The sequence below is a fragment of the Sus scrofa genome, chromosome 4 (assembly GCF_054392235.1).
Source record: "Sus scrofa isolate SSC_HxYL_T2T_F1_AM1 chromosome 4, Sscrofa_HxYL_maternal_Yorkshire_Landrace_v2.0, whole genome shotgun sequence".
NCBI lineage: Eukaryota > Metazoa > Chordata > Mammalia > Artiodactyla > Suidae > Sus > Sus scrofa.
In genome coordinates this window covers 106,159,992-106,181,691 of record NC_139386.1, presented here as the reverse complement: position 1 = coordinate 106,181,691, position 21,700 = coordinate 106,159,992, and the positions used below count along the sequence as shown (strand labels likewise).

General features: G+C 49.2%; 1 protein-coding gene across 5 annotated transcripts in view; it reads left to right on the top strand.

The window, feature by feature from the left end:
* The first annotated feature begins 1,616 nt into the window (after positions 1–1,616).
* Positions 1,617–21,700, top strand: part of LOC146404157 (NBPF family member NBPF6-like) — a 41,767-nt gene continuing 21,683 nt past the window's right edge. The window contains exons 1-7 of one of the 5 annotated variants that reach the window (XM_085023355.1): positions 1,617–1,962; positions 2,950–3,167; positions 12,385–12,522; positions 13,411–13,576; positions 18,226–18,350; positions 19,463–19,640; positions 20,926–21,006. The gene's annotated coding sequence lies outside the window, so the exon portion shown is untranslated. Of the gene's footprint in view, positions 1,963–2,949; positions 3,168–12,384; positions 12,523–13,410; positions 13,596–14,227; positions 15,378–15,931; positions 16,173–18,225; positions 18,351–19,462; positions 19,641–20,925; positions 21,007–21,700 lie in introns of those variants that run through there. The other 4 variants (XM_085023356.1, XM_085023357.1, XM_085023360.1 and 1 more) reach the window with 4 other exon arrangements.

Sequence of the window (21,700 nt, the reverse complement as noted above, 5' to 3'; positions counted from 1 at the left end):
AATCATCCTCCCTTTCATCGGTGAATGTGACTCTCAGCTGGTTCCTTCACCCTTTGGATAAGATCCTAACAGTCTTTGAGCCCTTTCCTGATAGCAGTGTAACAAGGTGCTCCTGTGTCCTCTTGAGTATTTCCTGCCCCTGACTTGGACTCAGTCATTTCTCAAAGATGCTCTGGGTTCCTTTCGTGCAAAACACGATTCCCAGATCAACTTGTGGAACCTAGAGCTACTCATTGGAATTGGTTTCTCTCTAGGCCTTTCCCGTGGAAGGAGCTAGGAAACACATTTTCATAATTGTATGGACTCGTGTATTGACATATATTCCCAAGCATGCACCATTCACGTTCAGAACAACAGGCTTGTTATGGAAGTTTACATGCCTTCTGAATCGGGTTTCTCTGATACCCGCTTTTCTGTTGTTAAGGACACTGGGAGTAAGGGGAACACAGTATCCCACAGTCTCCTTTGCCTTTTCCCACATTACAGGGACAAAAGCCTAAAGAGATACCAACAATGCCACTAACAACACAATAGAGGAGAGCAGTTTGGGGCTTTGACAGTGTCTTGGGGAACAGGGACACGCTTGTGTTTTAGTTGCTTTACCACAGGTATAGCTCTTGCCCATCTGGTTGTTTCGCAAAAGAGACAAGCATGTTCCCTTGTTACACGATGTTTTCAAAGTCTAGAGGCCTGTATTTAACAATTTAATTTCATAGTGATTTTTTCTTTAATGTAGGAGTTCCCATTGTGATTCAGCAGTAATGAACACAAGTGGTATCCAAAGGATTCAGGTTCACTCCCTGGCTCCACTCAGTGGGCTGATGTTCCTGGGTGCTGGTGAGTTGAGGTGTAGGTGGCAGAGGTGGCTGGGATCTGGTGATGATGTGGCTGTGGAGTATGATGGCAGCTGTTACCACAATTTGACTCCCAGCATGGGAAGTTCCATAAGTGGCCCTCCAAAGAAAACCAAAACCAACCGACCAACAAACAAAAGTAGTCTGGACGGGCCAACCAGAAGCTGTAGGCAGTCATCCAGCCTCAGCAGGACTATCTCAGCCCCTCACATGACCATTTACTCACAGGGACAACCTTGCAAGTACTAGAGTCCTGGTGAAACCCCCTTTTGGTTCAGTCTCTGCTGTTAAGCCCTGGGACACAGGGGGACCTGACTACAGGTGGCACTGGCTCCACTGCTGCAGCCCAGGCCGGTTCCAGGACAGCGACCAGCAGAGCTGCCTGGGTCCAGCCTGGAAGCCGCGAGCTTCCCCCGCCCACCCTGCCTCCCTGGTCCCCTCAGTCTTCCTGGCTCATCCAGGAGGCTGGGGTCTGGGACCCCGACTCCAGACAGGACCTGGAGCCTGGGGATGCCCTTGCCCACGCAGCCTGCCTCTCTCAGGTGTCAGTTCGCCTTGGGGACTGAGGCCACGCTGCGCTGTAAAAGACGCCGCCCAAAGGGCCAGGTCCCACGCAGAGTCGCCCTCGGACCCCTGCATTCAGAGTCCAGAGGGCGCAGCATGACACGAGCGCACCGCCAGGGGTCGCCCCTCCCGCCGCTGAGCCAGGCCGCGCGCAGCCCCGCGGGCGCAGGCCCCGCCTCCCGCCAGGCGTGCTTCCTCAGCCGCCCGCCCGCCGCGCGCTTCCTCAGCCGCCCGCCCGCCGCGCGCTTCCTCAGCCGCCCGCCCGCCGCGCGCTTCCTCAGCCGCCCGCCCGCCGCGCGCTTCCTCAGCCGCCCGCCCGCCGCGCGCTTCCTCAGCCGCCCGCGACGTCAGGAGGCCCCGACTCGCCTGCCCGCGGCCTCCCTTTGGTTTGTACCTCCTCACGGAGGCGATGAAATCCGTTTGGGGTCAGCGACAGGGCAGCGCTTTCGGGCCTCCCGCAAGTCCACCTCCTCTGCCGGCGTCTGTCGAGTGTTCTGCGCTGAAGGAGCTTTTCCTGCCAGAAAACCAAGTTCCTGTCCTCTTTGTAAGTGTCCCTCATGGCGCTGCCCTGGCAGCTCTGAGCATCCGGAGAAGCGCCCTTGGGACTTCCCGGGATGTCTTCTCCCTGGGACCGCGGGGCCAAGGGTCGAGGGGCAGGGCACTGAGGGCTTCCCTGGGTGACACAGATTTGGAACCGAAGCGGCCTCCGTGTGCCCACAGGTGGCAGCGCGAGCACCCAGGCGGCTGGCGCCCTGCGGGGTGTGAGCAGGGGACTGAGTTTCTTCTGGGCTTTTCCCTCCCTCAGCGTCCTCCTCCTGTTCAGCTTTCCGGGTTCAGCAGGTCCTCGCCCACCCGGGTGCCCAAGACGGAGGCGGCCGCTGGGTCTGGGTGGGGAGCTCAGTGTGTGGTGGCACGGGGTGCCTTCTAGATGTTTCCAGGGGCAGGAGGCTTCTAGGGTTCAGGGGCCCGCTTTGAAGGCCTTGGACAGCGTCCCTTGCTGAGTTGGGTGAAGCCAAAGGGAGATGTGCAGGGCAGAGGGGCAAATGGCTGCGTTCAGGCCCAGAGGCTGGGCGGTCCGCAGAGCAGGGGCTTCCTGGGAGGCGAGGAGCAGGCGGCCAGGGCCATGGGCCCCTGGTGGGGGCGCGGTGGGGGGGGAATGGGGTGTCCCTCACTGGGGTCGGTGCCCACAGGGCCCCAGCGTCCAGCCTGAGCGTGTCCAGTGTGTGGGGTCTGGATGAGTTTTCAGCAGAGGAGGGAGGGGCTGGGCGGCGGGTTCTCAGAGCCTGGCAGCAGCATAAGATCGTGTCATCCTGCTCTGTGGGTCCAGTAGGGAGCCTGACTGTTCATTGGTGAAGGCTGGTGTCCAAGCCCCCATGGCACTTGGAAGTTCTAGTTCTGCTTGAACTCATTTTCAGGCTTGTGGTTGTCAGCATTTCCCAGAGCCTCCTGAGCTGCGTTTATGGTTGGGGCAGCGACCCTGTCCTGGAGCTCTCAGGGCCTGTCCTCACTGTCCTCTGCTCTGTGCACACAGGGGGGCATATGTGGAATGTCGTCCTCCTGGAGAGTCACCGGGACAGGCTGTGCCGGGGTTTCCACCCCCGGTCACCACATGGCCCTGGTCTCTGTGCACTTTCTGGCGCGCCCAGTCCACCTTGGCTTAGCTGACTCTTCATCTGGATTCCGGGGAACTGCCAGGCGGCCAGAGGCTGAGGGCACAAGCATGGGAATCATCCACTGGTCAGCCTCCAGGTGGGTGCATGGCAACGTTCAGTAGCAGCTCCCCAATTACAGGATGCCACCAACACTTTGATTTCACAGTGTTTTTTTTTTTTTTTTTTAATTAAGGCTATTACTTCTTAGAAGAGTTGAGATGTATGGGTTGCCTCAGAGGATAGTAGAGTTCTCTCACAGCTGTGCTCTGTTCTCCCTCACAGAATTTCTTCCTTCTTTGGACCTTGCCCGAGGATGGTACAGAGGAGGGGGCTATCCCATGGACAGGAAAGGGATGTTCCCCCAATGAGGCTTATCCATCCCCCTCTAGATGCACTGAACCCTGGGATTTCTCCACAGGGTGTAGAGTCGAATGCACAGTTTGTGGTAGAGGAGGACTGTGTTTGTGCTTCTCCCCGACAACTCATGGTCAATCTCAGACCATTTGGATATATTCAGTAGTTTGGGTAAACTCTTGGGGGGCATTTCGTAGATGCATTTTCTGAGAAGGGAAACCTTCTTGTTCCCCTTCTTAGTGGCTTTGGCGGGGTAGGGGGAAGCTATATTCCTTTCATGCGCCAGACTGAATTGTCACCCATCAGGGTTTCAGTAGTTCAAGGCCCTAATCAACCCACCAAGGCCACTTTCTTTCAGCTCAGTCCCAGTCCCCATGTTACTGTGGGAAGGAGTGTCCCCCAGTCACTCTCTCCTGCAGAAACTCCACCAGAGATCTGGGACTCAGGGAACCTGTGTGGCCAGGTGACGGCCTCTCCCAGCCCAACGAGAACGCAAGTACCTGGTATCTCCCCTGGCTTCCCCTACTTTACTTTCTCTTCTGTGATACTCAGGGCAGTGCTCCCAACTCACTCAAGGTACCATCTAGCGCTGTGTCCCCTTCTTAGCAACTAAGGCGCAGGAGCATTTTGTACCCAGAAGAGGTGAAAACCTGGGGAGGGTCAACTTTCTGGGGTCTGTTTTGGAGCAACAGAGTGAGGTTCCTGAGAGAAGGTCTGTGAGTCGTTGCCCCTCCTTGGGTCCCTGGGTTGGAGCAGAAACATCTGCTGTCTCTTCCTGGCTCCCCAGGCAGATCATGAGCTTGGGGTCAGTGTTTCCTCAGAGCCATCGCACAAAAGCCAGGCCTTCCAATTGGGCCACTTTGTGGTCATGCTCTCCCTTCCTTTGCAGGAGCCTTTGGGGACTAGAAACAACCAAGGGTGTCCTGCTTTTAAAGAGGCATGTTGAGTCATCAAGGACCGGTTTATAGCACAGACCACAAAGGAATATCCTTTCAGCCTTTTGGAAGGGAGCTGTGGGGTCTGCAGTCCCCAACCTAGAGTCATGCCAAAAATGTCCTTAGTACTAGTATGTTGCTTTTAAAATACAAGGTTTGTGGGGTTTTGTGGTTTTTTAGTTTTTATTTTTGAAGTATAGTCGATGTACAGAATGATAAAAAGATTTGCAATATACAGAATCACAATTTGAAAACTATATTCCATTGATACTTATAAAATATTGGATATATTCTCCATGTCGTACAATAAATGTTTGTCCCTTACTTTATACATAATAGTTTCTAGGTCTTAATCTGTCTCCCTGTATTGCCCCCGCCCCCTTCCCTCTCCTCACTGGTAACCACTAGTTGATTCTGTGTATCTGGGAGTCTCATTCTTTTTTCTTATATGCAGTAGTTTGTTGTTGATATTTTTCAGTTCCACGTATTACTGATATCACACAGTATTTGTCTGTCTGAGTTAGGTTATGTAGCATAATACCCCCTGTGTCCATCCATGCTGTTGCCAATGGCACAGGTCATTGTGTTTTATGGCTGAGCAGTATGCCATTGTGTATGTATACCTCCTGTTTGTTATCCATTCATCTGTGGATGGACACTTAGGTTGCTTTGATAACTTGGCTACTGTAAATAAAGCTGCCAGGAGCCCTGGGATGTGAGTATCTTTGTGAAAGGGTGGTTTTGGTGTATTTTGGATGCCTCCCCACCAGTAGAATTGCTGGTCTTCTGGTAGCTCAGTTTGTAGTATTTGTAGAAACCGCAAAAATGATTGCCACGGTGGCTACATCAACTTCTCTTCACTTCAGCGTTGTAAAAGTGTTCCCTTTTCTCCACATCCTTGCCAGCATTTGTTCTTTGTGTTCTTTCTGCTGACAGCCATTCTGACAGGTGTGAGTTGATACCTCTGGTGCTTTTAATTTGCCTTGCCCTAATGATGAGTGATGTTGAGCCTTTTTTCCATGTGCTTGTGAGGCCATGTGCTTGTCCTCTCTGGAAGAATGTCGGTTGAGGTCTTGTGCCAAGTTTGAATTGGGTTGTTTTTCTATTGGTCTTGAGTTGTGGGAGCTGTGTATATATTTTGGCTGTTGCTCAGTTGACCCTCATTGATCAAGTTGTAAGGTTTTCCTTGTTTGACATTTTCCACCCTGGTTGTGGCTTTGTTCTTTATTTTTTAGGAACCTCTTTTCAGGATCTCGAGAGTGATTTTCCGGTTGTGATTTTTAAAAGGGGGTGCCACACAAATACAGAGTAATAGAAGCTGGATTGATTCTCCCCCTGGGAAACAACAAAACCAAACAACAGCCATAAACTGGAAAAAATCGATGAAGCAAAGATTTTTCAGGAAACTGGGCATCAGGCAATAAAGGTAGTGAGTGATCCCTGAGAGATGAAAATCAGACTGGTGAGCCCCACCGTTGCTCCAGTGTACCACCTGGAGAGAGTTTGCAATGCAGGCAGGGGAGGGGAAACTGAAAGGAAGGCCTGTGGGCCTCACTGAGTTGCTCCTCATCCTCGTCTTCCCTCACGTCCAGTGGAACCCATTGGTGTCTGCTGCTGTTGCTCTACCTGTAGACACGCAGGCTGAGCTGGGAGGAGTCCTCTTTAAACTTCCTTCAGTAAGGAATGGGGGTGCTCGCTTTGTATCCACCCAAGGCAGTTAGCACAGTGCTCTACCCCCAGGGGCTCCGTAAATGCATCCCTGGACCTCCACACATGTAGACTCCAAGTTATCTAGATGAGCAGAGATGTTGGATTTTATAGCACATGATCGGAGAGAGGAGTGAACCAAGGGTTGGTAGGGCATTCTGTTTCTAAGAGAACTGAGGACACGTCAACCACTTCAAAGCTGGGATTGTACTGCCAGACCCTTGTGTGTCCTCCTTGCAAACTTGAATGGTGCTTTGCCCCTTTTTCACTTTAGAAAAAGGATCTGAAATTTAAGGATAAAAGACCAAGTTCTACAATTCTAGGAATATGGCTGATATTTAAATTCTTTTTAAAGAGGCGAGAGGATTTGACTGTGGGAGTCATTTAAGTTGTCGGAGAGAAAGCTGATCACCCCTGATCATCATGACAAGGATGAACATCTAAGGCTTATGAAACTTGCGTCTTCATGTCTCCACTGACCAGGACATCGACAGTCGAGACAGATGTTAGCAGTTTCCTGGGCAGACCTTGATGGTATTGACTTCTTTGTGGCAGCCTGGTTCCCAGGGGTTTCTTGTATCGTGAGAGGCTGCAGTCTGGCTGAGAACCAGGGTTTGGGGGCCAGGACAGGTCACCAGCTGAGTTGGGTCACCAGGCTCAGGACCAATCCTGAGGTCATTTCTAGGCAGCATGGGCCCCTTCCTCCAATGGATCCACTCCGACTTCCCTTCTCATGATCTCCTGTCCTGGACTGAGAGCTCCGTGAACGTTGGATGACTCTTTTACGCAGCCTGTATTGATGACCCCTGGTACTGAGGCAAGCACCGAGGAGGCTGCCCGGGACACTTGCTCACTGCCTGCATAAAAGAGGTTCCAGGTCTCCAGTCATTTCAACTACATTCCCGTCCAGATGTCCCGTCAGAGATGCTCTGCTTCCTCTTGGGATGTAGCAAATCCTCTTCATTAAAGAGGAGTCTGCCCACCACTCTCCTTACCCCACGACACTGACGTGAGGTGACTGATGAAGGCACCCCTGTCCTCAGGGATTCCCCTCCGTGGTTCAGTGTCACTAGGAAGAAATGTCCTCAGGCTACCCTCCCATCCTCTGGCTGCCACAACAGTCTAGCAGAGAGGAACCACCACATTTTGTGGAAACTCTCCACTTGTATTCTTCTTCCCACAGCGTTGATTTCCTCAGGTCAGTCTTACTGCTGTCTGAACTCCAGCTTCTGAACACAGCCCAAGGAAAACTAATCCCTGACCAATGTTTAAGGGAGATTGTGTGGAAAGCCTGTCAAAGTGAAAATACGGAAGACTGTTATTATTGTCTCAGCTTCAGATGGAAGGGTCCCCTTATCCTGGCCCCTCCTGACCTGAGGGCAGAAGTGATTTAGGAAAGAAGGAGCCCCTACAGGCCTTCTCCAGCCATCATCCATCCCTCTCATCTCACCCTTCCTTGGAGAGCACCCACTGTGAGCGCAGATACAAGGTGGAAACCGAAAGATGCCATCCTCCTGCTCTCAGGGTTGGTGCTTCCCTGCAGTATCAACCACACGCCAGTGACTTCTTGGAAGTGGTATGAAAAATACCCTTCAGCATATATGCCATATGTCAACACATCACTACAAAGCTTAGTAAACACCTGTGAGTCCTTGGCAGATGTTGCTGTGTGGGGGAAAGCCCATTTTCCATGTCCACTCCTCTGTTGATGGCCGTTTCAGGTGTTTCCATGTCTTGGCTATTGCAAAGAGTGCTGCAGTTTACATTGGAGTACGTGTATCTTTTCGAGGCATGGTTTTCTCTGGATAGATGCCCAGGAGTGGGATTGCTGGATCAAATGGTAGTTCTATTTTTAGTTTTCGGAGGCATCTCCCTACTGTTTTCCACAGGGGTTGCACCAATTTTCAATCCCACCAAGAGTGTACTAGGGTTCCTTTTTCTCCACCCCATCTCCAGCACTTACTGTTTGTAGACGTTTTGATGATGGCCATCTGGCTGGTGTAAGGTGGTACCTCATCGTGGTTTTGATTTGCATTTCTCTAACAATGAGTGATGTTGAACATCTTTTCACGTGTTTCTCAGCCATCTATATGTCTTCTTTGGAGAACTGTCTGTTTAGATCTTCTGCCCATTTTTGGATGGGGTTGTTTGGTTTTTTTGGTATGGAGCTGCAGAAGGTGTTTCTAAATTTTGGAGATTAATCCCTCGTCAATCGATTCACTTGCAAGATTTTCTCCCATTCTGTGGGTTGTCTTTTCGTGTTGTTTAGGTTTTCCTTTGCTGTGCAGAAACTTTGAAGTTTGATTAGGTCCCATTAGCTTCTTTTTGTCTTTATTCTCATTACTCTAAGAGGTGGATCTGAGAAGATGTTGCTGTCGTTTATGTCGGAGAGTGTTTGGCCTATGTTTTCCTCAAAGAAGTTTATAGTGTCTGGTCTTATACCTAGGTCTTTCATCCATGCTGAGTTTATTGTTGTGTGTGGTGTTAGGGAGTGTTTTAACTTCATTCTTTTCCAAGTGTCTGTCCAGGTTTTCCAGCAGCATTTATTGACCAGGCTGTCCTTTCTCCATTGTATATCCTTGCCTCCTTTGCCATAGATGAGGTGGCTGTAGGTGCGTGGGTTTAATTCTGGACTTTCTGTCCTGTTCCACTGATCTCTGTGTCTCTCATTGTGCCAGGACCATACAGTTTTGATGAGTGTTGCTTTGTGGTATAGTCTGACGTCCGGGAGCCTGATTCCTCTGGTTCCATTTTTCTTTTTCAGGATGTCTTTGGCTATTCTGGGTCTTTTGTGCTTCCAAACAAACAGACTTGAAAATATTTTGTTTGGGTTCTGTGAAAAATGTCCTCGGAACTTTGATAGGGATTGCACTGACTCTGTAGATTGCCTTGGGTTGTATAGTCATTTTTGATAATATTGACTCTTCCAGTGCAAGAGCCTGGTATGTCTTTCCATCTGTTTGTGTCATCTTTGATTTCTTCCATCAGAGTCTTATGGTTTTCAGAGTACAGGTCAGGTCTTTTGTCTCTTTAGGTAGGTTTACTCCTGGGTATTTTATTCCTTTGGATGCGACGGTAAATGGAATTGCTTCCCTAATTCCTCTTTCTGATCTTTCATTGTTAGTGTATGGAAATGCCATCAATTTATGTGTATTAATTGTGTATCCTGCGAGTTTGCCAAATTCCTGGATGAGCTCTAACAGTTTTCTGGTAGAGTCTTTAGGATTTTGTAGGTAATGTATCATGTCCTCGGCAAATAGTGATAGTTTTATGTCTTCCTTTCCAATTTGGATTCCTTGTATTTCTTTCACCCCTCTGATTGCTGTGGCTAGGACTTGTAACACTATGTTGAAGAGTAGTGGTGAGAGCAGACATCCTTGTCTTGTTCCTGATCTTGGCAGGAATTCTTTCAGCTTTTCGCCATTAAGAATGATGTTCGCTGTGGGTTTGTCACGTATGACCTTTCTGATGTTGAGGTAGATTCCCACCATGCCCACTTTCCGAAGGGTTTTTATTAGAAATGGGTGTTGGGTTTTGTCCAAGGCTTTTTCTGCGTCTATTGAGAGGATCATATGGTTTTTATTCTTCAGTTTGTTAATGGGGTGTATCACACTGATGGATTTGTGGATATTGAGGAACCCTTGCATCCCTGGGATGAATCCCTTTTCATCATGATGTACAATCCTTTTAGTGTATTGTTGGATGCGGTTTGGTAGGATTTTGGTGAGGATTTTTGCATCGATGTTCATCAGTGAAATTGGCCTGTAGTTTTCTTTTTTGTGGTATCTTTGTGTGGTTTTGGTGTCAGGGAGATGGTGGCCTCATCGGAAGAGTTTGGGAGTATCCCTTCGTCTGTGGTTTTTTTGCAATAGTTTCATAAGGATAGGTGGTAGCTCTTCCCTAAATGTTTGATAGAGTTTGATGTGAAGCCATCTGGTGCTGGACTTCTGTTTGTTGGAAGTTTTTTAATCACAGTTTCAATTTCAGTTCTTGCGATTGGTCCATTCATCTTTTCTATTTCATCTTGGTTTAGTCTTGGAAGATGGTACTTTTCTAAGAATTTGTCCATTTCTTCTAGGTTTTCCATTTTATTGGCATATGGTTGCGTATCGTAGTCTCTTATGATCCTTTGTATTTCTGTGATGTCCGTTGTTACTTCTCCTTTTTCATTTCTAATTTTATTGATTTGAGTCCCCTCTCTTTTTTGCTTGCTAAGTCTGGCTAGGGGTTTATCAATTTTGTTGATCTTTTCAAAGAACCAGCTTTTCGTTTCATTGATCTTTTCTGTGGTTTTCTTTGTTTCTATTTCATTTGATTTCTGCTCTGATCTTTATGATTTCTTTCCTTCTACTAACTTTAGGACTTGTCTGTTCTTCTCTCTCGAGCTGCTTTAGATGTAAAGATAGCTTGTTGATTTGAGCTTGTTCTTGTTTCCTGAGGTGGGCTTGTGTTGCTATAAACGTTCCGCTTAGAATGGCTTTTGCTTCATCCCATAGGTGTTGGAGTGTCGTATCTTCATTGTCATTTCCTGCCAGGTATCTTTTAATTTCCTCTTTGATTTCTTCAGTGATCCATTGGTTGTTTAGAAGCAGGTTGTTTAGTCTCCACGTGTTTGTGTTTTTTGCAGTTTTTTTCTTGTTGTTGATTTCCAGTTGTATGGCGTTGTGGTCGGAAAAGATGCTTGATATGATTTCGGTTTTCTTAAAGTTACCGAGGTTGGATTTGTAGCCCAGGATGTGCTCAATCTTAGAGAATGTTCCATGTGCACTTGAGAAGAAAGTGTAGTCTGTTGCTTTTGGATGGAATGTGCTATAAATATCGATTAAGTCCCTCTGGTTTAATGCATCATTCAGGGCCCGTGTTTGCTTATTGATTTTCTGTCTGGTTGATCTGTCCATTGCTGTAAGTGGGGTGTTAAAGTCCCCCACTATTATTGTGTTATTGTTGATTTCTCCTTTTAAGGTTGTTAGCAGTTGCCTTGTATATTGTGGTGAACCTGTGTTGGGTGCGTAGATATTTAAAGTTGTTATATCATCGTCTTGGATTGATCCCTTGATCATTAGGTAGTGACCTTCCCTGTCCCTTAAAATATTTTTCGTTGTAAAGTCTATTTGGTCTGCTATGAGTATTGCTACTCCAGCTTTCTTTTGATCCCCGTTTGCGTGAAATATTTTCTTCCATCCTCTCACTTTCAGTTTGTATGAGTCCCTAGAAGTGAAGTGGGTCTCTTGAAGACAGCATATATATGGGTCTTGTTTTTGTATCCATTCAGCCAGTCTGTGTCTTTTGGTTGGGGCGTTTAGACCAGTAACATTTAAGGTAATCATTGATATGTATGTTGTTATTGCCATTTTACTAATTGCTTTGGATTTGTTTTTGCTGCTCTTTTTTTCTTTCCTTCTTCTCTTGTTCTTTTCTGCCTAGAGAAATTCCTTTAGTATTTGTGGTAAGGCTGGTTTAGTGTTGCTGAATTCTCTCAGCTTTTGCTTATCTGTGAAGGTTTTGATTTCTCCTTCAAATCTGAATGAGAGCCTGGTGGGTAGAGGATTTTTTCCTTTCATCACGTTGAGTATATCATGCCACTCCCTTCTGGCCTTCAGGGTTTCTGCTGAAAAATCTGCCTGTAACCTTATTGGGGTTCCCTTGTATGTGATTTGTTTCTTTTCCCTAGCTGCTTTGAAGATTTTCTCTTTGTCTTTAATTTAGGTCCGTTTGATTAATATGCGTCTTGGGGTGTTCCTCTTTGGGCTCATTTTATATGGTCGTCATTGCGCTTCCTGGATTTGAGTGGGTGGTTCCTTTCCCATGTTAGGGAAGTGTTCGGCTATTATCTCTTGGAATATATTTTCTGTCCCCTTCTCTCTCTCTTCTCCTTCTGGCACCCCTATAATACGGATGTTGGTGCGTTTCACGTTGTCCCAGAGTTCTCTGAGATGCTCTTCGTTTTCGATCTTTTTTCTCTTTTCTGTTCTGCATCCGTAATGTCTACTAATCTGTCCGCCACCTCGCTTATTTGTCTTCTGCCTCCTGTATTCTGCTGTTGGCTGCTTCTAGTGATTTTTTTTTTTATTTCAGTTATTGTATTTTGCATCTCTTCTTGTTGAGGTTTTATATCTTGTATCTCTTTGGTCAGTGTTTCCTGTAAGTTATCCATCTTTGCCTCCAGTTTATTTCCAATGTCTTGCATCATCTTCAGCATCAACAGTCTAAAGTCTTTTTCCTGGAGGCTGAGAATCGCCTCCCTGCTTGGCTGATTTTCTGGGGTTTTTCCTTTCTCCCTGATCTGAGTGATAGTTCTCTGTCTTTTCATTTTTATAGGTATTTGGTGTGGTGACCTTTTTACAGATAATGGAGTTGTGTCCTCTCGTACTTCTGATGTCAGCCCCCCTGTGGCAGAAGTCAGTATGGGGGCTTGCTGTAGGCTTCCTGATGGGAGGGGCTGATGCCTGCTGCCTGGTAGGTGGAGCCGATTCTAATCCCTCTGGTGGGTGGGGCTTAGTCTCTGGATGGGAGTAGAGGCAGCTGTGTGCCTGAGGGGTCTTTGGGTAGCCTGTTTACTGAGGGGCGGTGCTGTGATCCCACCTGGGTTGTTGTTTGCCCTGGGGCTTCTCAGCACTGACTGATGGGTGGGGCCAGGTTTTCCCAAAATGGCCACCTCCAGAGAGAGGCATGGCTGCTGAATATTCCCGAGAGCTTTGCTTCCAATGTCCTTCCCTCACAACAAGCCACATTCACCCCTGGTTTCCCAGGATGTCCTCCACGTACTGCAGTGAGATTTGACTCAGATTCCCATGGAGACTTTGCTTTGCCCTGGGACCCAGTGCACATGAAAGTCTGTGTGTGCCTTTTAAGAATGGGGTCTCCGTTTCCCCCAGTCCTGTGCAGCTCCTGTGCACAAGCCCCACTGGTTTTCACTGCCTGATGCTCCGGGGCTCTTTCTCCCCGTGCCAGATCCCGACACATGAGAGTTTGATGTGGGGCTCAGAACTCTCACTCCTGTAGGTGAGTCTCTGTGAAGCAGTTAGTTTCCAGTCTGTGGGGCTTCCCACCCGGGAGGTGTGGGGTTGTTTATATCGTGAAATCACCCCTCCTACCTCTTGATGTGTCCTCCTCTTTTTCTTCTGGTGTAGGATATCTTTTGTAAGGTTTCCGGTCCATTTGGGTGAAGAGTGCTCATTCTTTAGTTGTGAATTTTGGTGTTTTTAGGAGAGAAGTTGAGCTCCAGTCCTTCTATTCCACCATCTTAATCCCGTCTCCTTGACCCCTTGACTTTGGGCTGGTGAGGTCTGGGTTGGACTCCTAACTTACAGAACTGTCCTAATGAATGCATTTTTTTTTTTGTAGGCCACAAAACGTACGGGCATGTGTTAGAGCAGAAAAAGAAAGCTGATTCAAGTGTGTAGGGGATTCTCCTAAGTCGTCATAAGACCTGGGGACTCTAAGAAACCCTGTGTCAGTCTGCAGCTTGCCTGTCTGTCTTCCGGTGATGGGACAAAAGACATTTGTACAGGTTTTAAGTGTTCCGTGAGGTTCCTACCATCTTTTATTCATTCCTATTTTTTTTTTCATTAAAAAAAATTTCCCCTATGAGACTCACACCCTCTTTCCCACACAGGACCCACCATGTTTCTCATTTCCATTGTGGCAAACTGGAAGACAGTTTGCTGGTCAGGCAGGTTGATTTCTTTTTCTTTTTATTTAATTAATTAATTTATTTTTGTGTCCAGTGTCTTTTCGGTGCCGAGCCCACTGCATGTGGCTGTTCCCAGACTAGGGGTTGAACTGGAGCTGGAACTGAGGGCCAAGAAAACAGCCACAGCCACAGGCAGAGCAACCGCTACCGGGGTATGAGCCGAGTCTGTGACCTACATGAGAGCCCACAGCAACGCTGGATCCTTAACCCACTGAGAAAGGCCAGGGATTGAACCCCTGTCCTCAAGGACATTAGTTGGGTCTGTTACCCCTGATTCCCGACGGGAACTCCAACTACTGGTATTTTTTCTTGCTTGACTGTTTTCCTTTCCTTCAGCATTTTCATGTCTCTGATGAAATTTAGACTTGGGAACTCGGGGAAAGCCTAGGAAGCTAGAGATATGTGACAGAAAATAGCCAGGGAGAGGACCTGGGGCGGGGATGGGGGTGGGGGGTGAGGGTGGGAGGGGAGGGATTGGGGCGGTTCCAGGAAGGCTGCCTTGGGTCCCAGTTGGTGACAGGCTCAACATTTCCTTAGGTTACAGTTTAGGAACAGTCCTAGGAATATCCACCAATTGCTTCTGGCAAAGCTTTGAAGTCCTAGGTAAAGGTTTAGTTTGTGACACTTAAGCCATTCTAACATTTCACATTTCCTCCAAAGAGCTAGCAAGAGACTGTGTTCGTGTTTTAAATGTGAAATGGCAGGACATATGCAAAACCACATATGAAACCCCTTTCCCTTTCATTTCAGGATTTACTTATTACCAAATCCTGCCTTAGTTCGATAAGATGCAACACATTCTTTGGGGTTGCTGCTTGAAGAAGAAGGGTTGTCAAAGTCACATTGCAATGCGCAGCCCAATACTATGCAAAGAGATCAGTTTATTAGACAACATCGGCTATTAATTTGCAGTGAGGTGGTGTAGGAAACCGCAGAACACGGGAGGACTCATGACCCAACAGGAGCCTGAGTGTATGAGTAGGCGGTGGAGAGGAGACATGGGGAGAGGAGACCAGCTTGAGGAGGGACACACAGAGCTACAGCAGAGCCTGGAGAACCCAGAGAGGGTGTCTGGGCCCTCAGGCCCCTTCCTTGCCTGGTTCCAGAGTAGCTGTGGGTCGTGGGCAGGTAGAACAGACACTAAGTGGTGGCCAGTTGGCTAGCTAACGACTGAGTATGTGTGGGGAGGTTTGCCCAGAAGGGGTGGATTTCCTAGAGCTCCTTGTCCCTGGAGCCCAGGAGCCTGAGGGCCCGTGGTTGGGACGTGTCGGGAAGGCGTCCTTTGGAGGCTGAGAAGAGCTCTGGGAGTGTGGGTGGTGGATCTGGGAAGGGCTGTCCTCTCCACCTTGTCTCTTTGCTTCCCCAGAGGGTGACTGGCGTGGCCAGGCAAGAAGGGGCCCAACACTGAACACTCTTGGCAGCTATTGACACTCACCTCTGGAAATGTGACCCAGCTGAGCCTGAAGGCTCTGGTTTTCTTCCCTCAGGACTCTGTCCTCATTGTAGAGCTGAGGTGTGGCTGTTGTCGTTGTAGAGCTGAGGTGTGGACTCCAGGCCCGGACTGGAGAAGGTCAAGGGGGATCCTGACCCAGAGCATGCAAGAAGGCAGGTTACACAGGTGGGTGAGAGAGGCTCAATGCTGCTGCCCATTCTGCACCTCAAAGATCCTGTCCCAGCCAGCAGAAAACCCCGAGGACTCGAGGACTCGAGGCCTGGGCCTGGAGCCTGAGGGGCCGAATGCCTGGCTTGGCTGTGCCTCTCAGGGGGCTCTTTGCTTGCCTAATCTCCTGCCCTGGCTGCAGCTGCTCCGGAGGCTCTTTCCCCTCAGTAGCTGCTGCTGTGCTGTGGGCAGGACCCGGGCAGGTGGGAGGGATGCCTGCAAGGGCCAGCCGCCTGGGGGAGAGGGAGGGGAGGAAGCCAGCAGGGGCAGGGGAGAGGCTGGGGGAGGCCCCTGCAGACCTGGCTCTGCCCCTTGCCAAGCACAAGACAAGGGCACAGAGAGGTCAGCAGGCAGCCTGTGAGCAGATTACGGTGGGAGGAGAAGTCAGAGGATTCTGGGGACCAGGCCTGGTTGGTTCTGGCCTGAGGAGAGTTAGCGCTCAGCTCAGATGTGTCTACAAAGGAGGAGAATGGTCCTTTCCCCTCCCGCCTTGCTGACTGTTTGTGTGTTAGGAGCAAGTGGAGGAAAGCAGACCTCAGTGCTCTGCCATCTGTGAAGCTCAGCCTAAGGGTGACCTTCAGGAGCCCCCTCACTGTGACCAGGAGTGGGAAGCCCTGGGCCTCTCCTTCCTGTTCAGGAGGCAGTGGAGCTGAGCCTGTGTTGCAGCTGCTCCCTCAGGTGGTCATTACAAATGGTGGAGTCCTCCAGGTGCTGGCTAAGGTTCCGGATTTCACCAAGATGCTCCTGTGGCAGGTGAGCCCCTGCAGCCATCCCTCCAGGACTGGAGGAGGTGGGAGATGGAGAATTCTGGTCACACGTGGGGCCACATGGGGGATGGGGCTTGGCCTCACTGGCCTCTCAGCAGCTTCCCCTGACCATCACCCTCCTCTCACCTGGGCACCCAGGAGCTGAGCTGACTCTGTTTAAAGAGCCAGTTGGCTTCAGATGCAGGACAGTGGGTGCTAAGGCCGCCCCATGGGCCTCCTCCCATGCAGGGGTACCTGTAAGGGAGCTGTCAGTGTAGGTGTACAGTTACCAGGGTAACTGGGAAGTGTCCGGGGTTGCCCAGGGTTTAGAAAAGCAGCTGAGGACCGTGGAGCTCAGCCTAGGCCCTGGAAAGCGGTGGCCCTTTTCTGAGTTGACTGTGATCCTGACCCTAGGATCCTACCTTACCTCTTAGTGCCCCTTGAATGGATGTTCTTTAGCAAGAGACAAGCCCTTCCTTCACCCTTTGAGAGAAGACCTAAGGTAAAGGCTAGTCCGTTATGTCAGCTCATCCTATGTGGTTAATGACTGGTACTGAACGCTCCCCTGGAAGCAACTTTGTTTCCTTCGCCCACGGCCTGTGGGGCTCCAGGGCCAGGGATTGAACCTTTAGCACTTCAGTCACCTGAGCCAGGGACCTCGCTGGATCCTTAAGTCACTGAGCCACCAGGGAACTCCTCAAATCACGTTGAAAATGGCAGGAACCAGAGTTCCCTTCATGGCTCAGTGGTTATTGAACCCGACTAGTTTCAAGGAGGTTGGGCGTTTGATCCCTGGACTCACTCAGGGGGATAAGTATCTGGTGTTGCTCTGAGCTGTGGTGTCGGTCGCATAGGCAGCGCGTCTCCCATGTTGTGGGAGCTGTGAGTAGGCCGGCAACTGTAGCTCCTATTCGATTCCCAGCCTGGGAACTTCCACATGCCGCGGGTGCAGCCCTAAAAAGCTAAAATAAATAAATACAAATTTAATAGGTGATTAATAAGTGAAACGGCAGGCACAAAGCCCGCTTAACTCTTTCTAGTGGGACATGTGATGTGCTCTTGTTTGAGAGGAGCAGAAGCGACTGCATTTCTGTCTGATCTTTAGCCCAGGCCTTAGAGCCTGTGGGCTGCAGGAGAGCACATTTACTCATCCCAGGTCAATACGGCCTTGTCTGTTTCACATTGTGCATTCCTCCGTGTTCCTTATACACGTGATCCGTGTGCCCCAGAGGGTGGTGAAATCTTCATGTCATGTAACTTTGGTGCATGATGGAGCAGATATTTGCATGGTGGACTGCTTTTCCTAGGACTGTGCTTTCATTGCTTTATCACTGACCTAGGATAAGATCGAAGTGGAAATATGACGGGACTAGAAGACATAGATAAAAGTTACCCCTGGAACCTGGTGTTTATTTGCTAGGCAGTAAATGTTGGATCTGGCCGGCACTTGAGGAGGCACTGGGGAGGAGGGGTGGGGTGAACCAGGCCAGGAGAGTGCCTGCTGTCAGAAAGATGATCTCTAGCACGGGACGTGCATATTGACAGATAATATATATTGAAAGATGACTGTGATGTGCTTAATGCTTTTGTGTTGGTTGGTCCCATGCGCCAGCCTGGACTGACAAGTGCCCGAGTATCAACAAGGGACAGTTGAACAGTGATACAGTGTTCTTTCAGGAAATATCTTTCAGTTGTTTTTTTTGTTGTTGTTGTTTGTTTGTTTGTTTGAAGAGTGAACAGTTGTATGTTTGACCCAGTGTTCCCTGACATTCAGCTGTGAGATCCCGGAGCTTTTGGACAGAAAAGCTTGTGGCCAAGGCTCATGGGTGGCTCTGCTGCCCCCAAGTGGTGTGGGAACCTGGGAGAATCTCCCTATCTCCATGAACCACAGTGTCTTCATCAGGAAGATAAAGTCCTTCCAATACTCGAAATTCCTCTCCTGCTGAGTTTTTTTTTTTTTTTCCTTCTGCATGCTTGTGGGGCAGAGATGCATGCTCCATGTGCCCTGGGAACTGCAGCCAAGTCCTGCCTTTGGTCCCTTGTCTGTGTTTTTCCTTTAGGAGCCTGAACTGAGTCACCACACTGAACTCACAGACCTGCAGGAGGAGATGGAAGAAAGAAAATCAGCAGGTTTTGAGGATGAGAAGAACCCAAGTAATGGCAGAGGAGGTGCTGTGCAAGAGAGGTGAGACTAAGGACCAGATAAGTTCAAAAAGTCAAGGCAACTGAGGGATGCACACAGCATCATCCAGGCCTCCATGTGCAGCCGGAGTTGAGCAGGGAAGACTGGGAGGGTCACTTTCTCCACATGAACGTGTGCAGCTGCCCAGGAATTCACAGGATGGATCAGGGTTGGTTTATTCTGCTGGAAAGCACCAGTTCCATGAGGAGGAGGAGGCAGCAGGAGGCTCTGCCCTGGAGCCCTCAGCCACAACCTTCGGATTGCCCTCAGCGGCCGTCCTCTACGGAAGTGAGTGCTAAGAGAGCGAAATGAGGTTTGGAGAAGAATTAGAGACGTTCCTTGGCAGCTCAGACAGGTCTGCCCCATGGCCAGAAGGGGCCAGGGTGAGGGGGGTCCCTTGCATCTGAAGCAGAAAGAATCGTCTTCCTGTGCCTTTAGTTTGGAAGGCTTTACACACAGGGTCTCTTCAAGACATGCTGAGCGCTTCATGTGCCTTCTGCTGTGTTAACACCTCGGAGCTCAGCTCTCTGTAAGCTTCTCCTGGGGAGATCACCGCAGTGAGAGGAAGGCACAAGTGTGCATAGTTGCACCAAAATGTGCCTGCTGCTCCCCTGACTTGGGTCGTTGCTGCAGCCCAGAGGATGGGAGGCTAGACTGAGGCCATCTGTTCCTGATGGTAGTGAAACCAGGAGAGGAATCCCCGAGGACAGGTGTGTCTGCCTGAGAGTCACCCGAGGTGAAGGTGATGGCATAAGGTGCGTGTAGGGCAGGCTCTTCTTTACGGAGGGTGACGTGCTACATCCTGGGAGAAAGCAGAGCCTCCCTGTCAGGACCGTTGCACAGGAATGGAGCTGAGATGAGTAGAGACTTGAAACCTGTCTTATGCAATCAGTGACAGGATGTCGCTGAGAAGGTCCTCAGTGCTTGACCTGGTGTGAGGATTCTTGGACACAGAGGTGGATAAAGGGTTATCCCCGTGTTTGTGGAGCTCTCTGTCTGGTAGCAGTGAACTCATGAGCGGTGTATTGGTGTTGGGGTCAACGGAGCAAGTGGTCCATTTGGGCAAGGCATGGCCTGGTGGGTGGTCCTGGATCCTTTCTCTTTTTTCCCAACAGCTGCATGGCCTTTCCTGGCTCCATGGCCCTGGTTCCAGCCAGATTCGGGGCTCTCAGGGTGCAGATGACACCCGGACTCCATGTTGCCTTAAAGCAGTCCACACTGCCCAGGTCTCCAGAGAAAACCGCAAAGATCTGTAACTCCGACTATGTCTTGGGGAAGTGGAGAAATAATGAGGCAAGTTTAGTATGTCTTCTAGGGTCATACCTGTCATGATGACTGGTGGTTAATGGTTTTCTCTCTGAGAAGGTAAATACTTTCCACACTTGCAGATTCTCTCCCTATTGAGCTCCATGAAAGCATTCATTGCACCCTTGTGTGAGATGTGTTGTGCTGATTCCCTTGCGGGGGATGGAAGGGGAGGGTGGGAATCCTTCCTGAAAAGAGTGTGAAGGTGGCATTTCCCAGCTCAGCCTGGGTGTCTGTAGGTGAGAACATCAATGGCAGAAAGCACTAGGCTCTTCCTGGTGAAAGGAGAGGTACAAACAGGAGCAGTGACAGTGCCTGGCTTTTGCTTCCTGAAGCATCAGGTCACAGGCCTCTAGAGACCCTCCCTCAGGAAGTGTCCCAGGTGCCAAGTGTCCTAGGTGAGTGTCACAGTTGTTTGTGTGGGCTCCCTCCCTGTGTTCATTTCATAGATTCTGGGTAGAGTGTAGCACATTCCAAAGAATAAGCAGAGGGTTGGACTAGGAGAGACGGACTCATGTGGTTGGACAGTGAATCTCAAACGTTTCAAGATCCCACTCAGAAAGTGACCTTTCAGGGAACGGAATGCATGGGTGGGCTTTAGCGTCATGTAATGTGAGAACATTCAATGCATTTAGCATCATCTGGTGACTTGTGAAGGCAACACCTTCTTCAGGTGACCCCAGTGATGGCCCTACCTTCCAAAGAACAAAGAGAGCCACTGGCTTCCCCTGCTCTTATGGGAACGGCAGGCCCTTGAATGAAAAAAGCTGGGACCATGGCTCTTCCTCTAGGGCTATGGAATCAAGGAGATCCCATGGCAGGTGACCTAGGATGAGGTAGAGGAGATTTTATGACCATGGCCTCAAAGGGGTGGAGAAAAATGGTGGAGGCTTTTGAAGCCACACGCGAGTAGGCTCAGAGGGACATCACATCTGAGAAAACATGTTTAGCAAACTTATGGACCTCGCGCTCTATAAATATTTATCCCATGATTTGCCGTCATTGTGTACGTAACTAAGCTCTATTGTATTAGACGAGTAGTGACTGGTTCGTGGCGGTCAGGAGTCTTCATATCAGCACACACACCTGAAATGGAAGTGGTATGTCTTTGGGGAAAAGGTCAAACTAATAAAGGCATTATTTCTCATTTTCCGATTTTTGTTTTTGAGCTAACGGAAGATTTGACTATCAAACTACTATGCTGACTATGATGCTGATTTAAACGTGGCTCTGATGATTTTGATAAAACAAAGTGAAACACCTGTTTTGACAGATTGCTGCAGTAGCATCCAGGACTGTCAGTGGAAGTGGGGAATGACATGACACCACCTTTTGGACACCCAGCTGGCAAGAGGTAAAAGAGGAAGGGACAGTCAGCCCACTGTATACAATGACAAGCGAGACCTAATGCTCAAGTTGGTTCAACACAAACCAGCGAGAAGGAATCTATGGTCATAGGGAGTCTTGGGCCCAGGCTAAAGGGTGGAGCTTTGGGAAACAGATCTCTCAAATGCAACACAATGGAAAGAGTTTTTGTTCAGGAGTTAGAAGAGGGAGTATGTTGGGGATGTTAGTTTTCCCCACTTTGGAGTTCCGTCATGGCTCAGCGGAAACAAATCTGGCTAGCCTCCATGAGGACACAGGTTCGATCTCTGGCCTCGCTCAGTGGGTTAAGGATCTGTTGTTGCCCCAAACTGCACTCTGGGTCACAGATGCGTTTTGGATCCTGTATTGCTGTGCCTGGGAATTTCCATATGCCGCCATTGCGCTTGCAGAAAACAAACAAGCAAAGAAACAAAACACCCACACACAGCATAGTCAAAGTAGTTGGTATAAAATAGGGAACAAAGTTGCATGGCTAGCTCTGCCTGACCTCAGGAATTAGTTTATAGTCATCATGGTCAAATCAGGATGGAACTGTTGCAATGATACTTCAAGGGATCAAGGGACCAGAATAAGGAGTCCAAAAATAAACCTTTGCCTACAACAAGACTGATGTCGTTGACCAATGCAGAGAGGTAACCCCGTGGAGAAAACATATTCTTTTC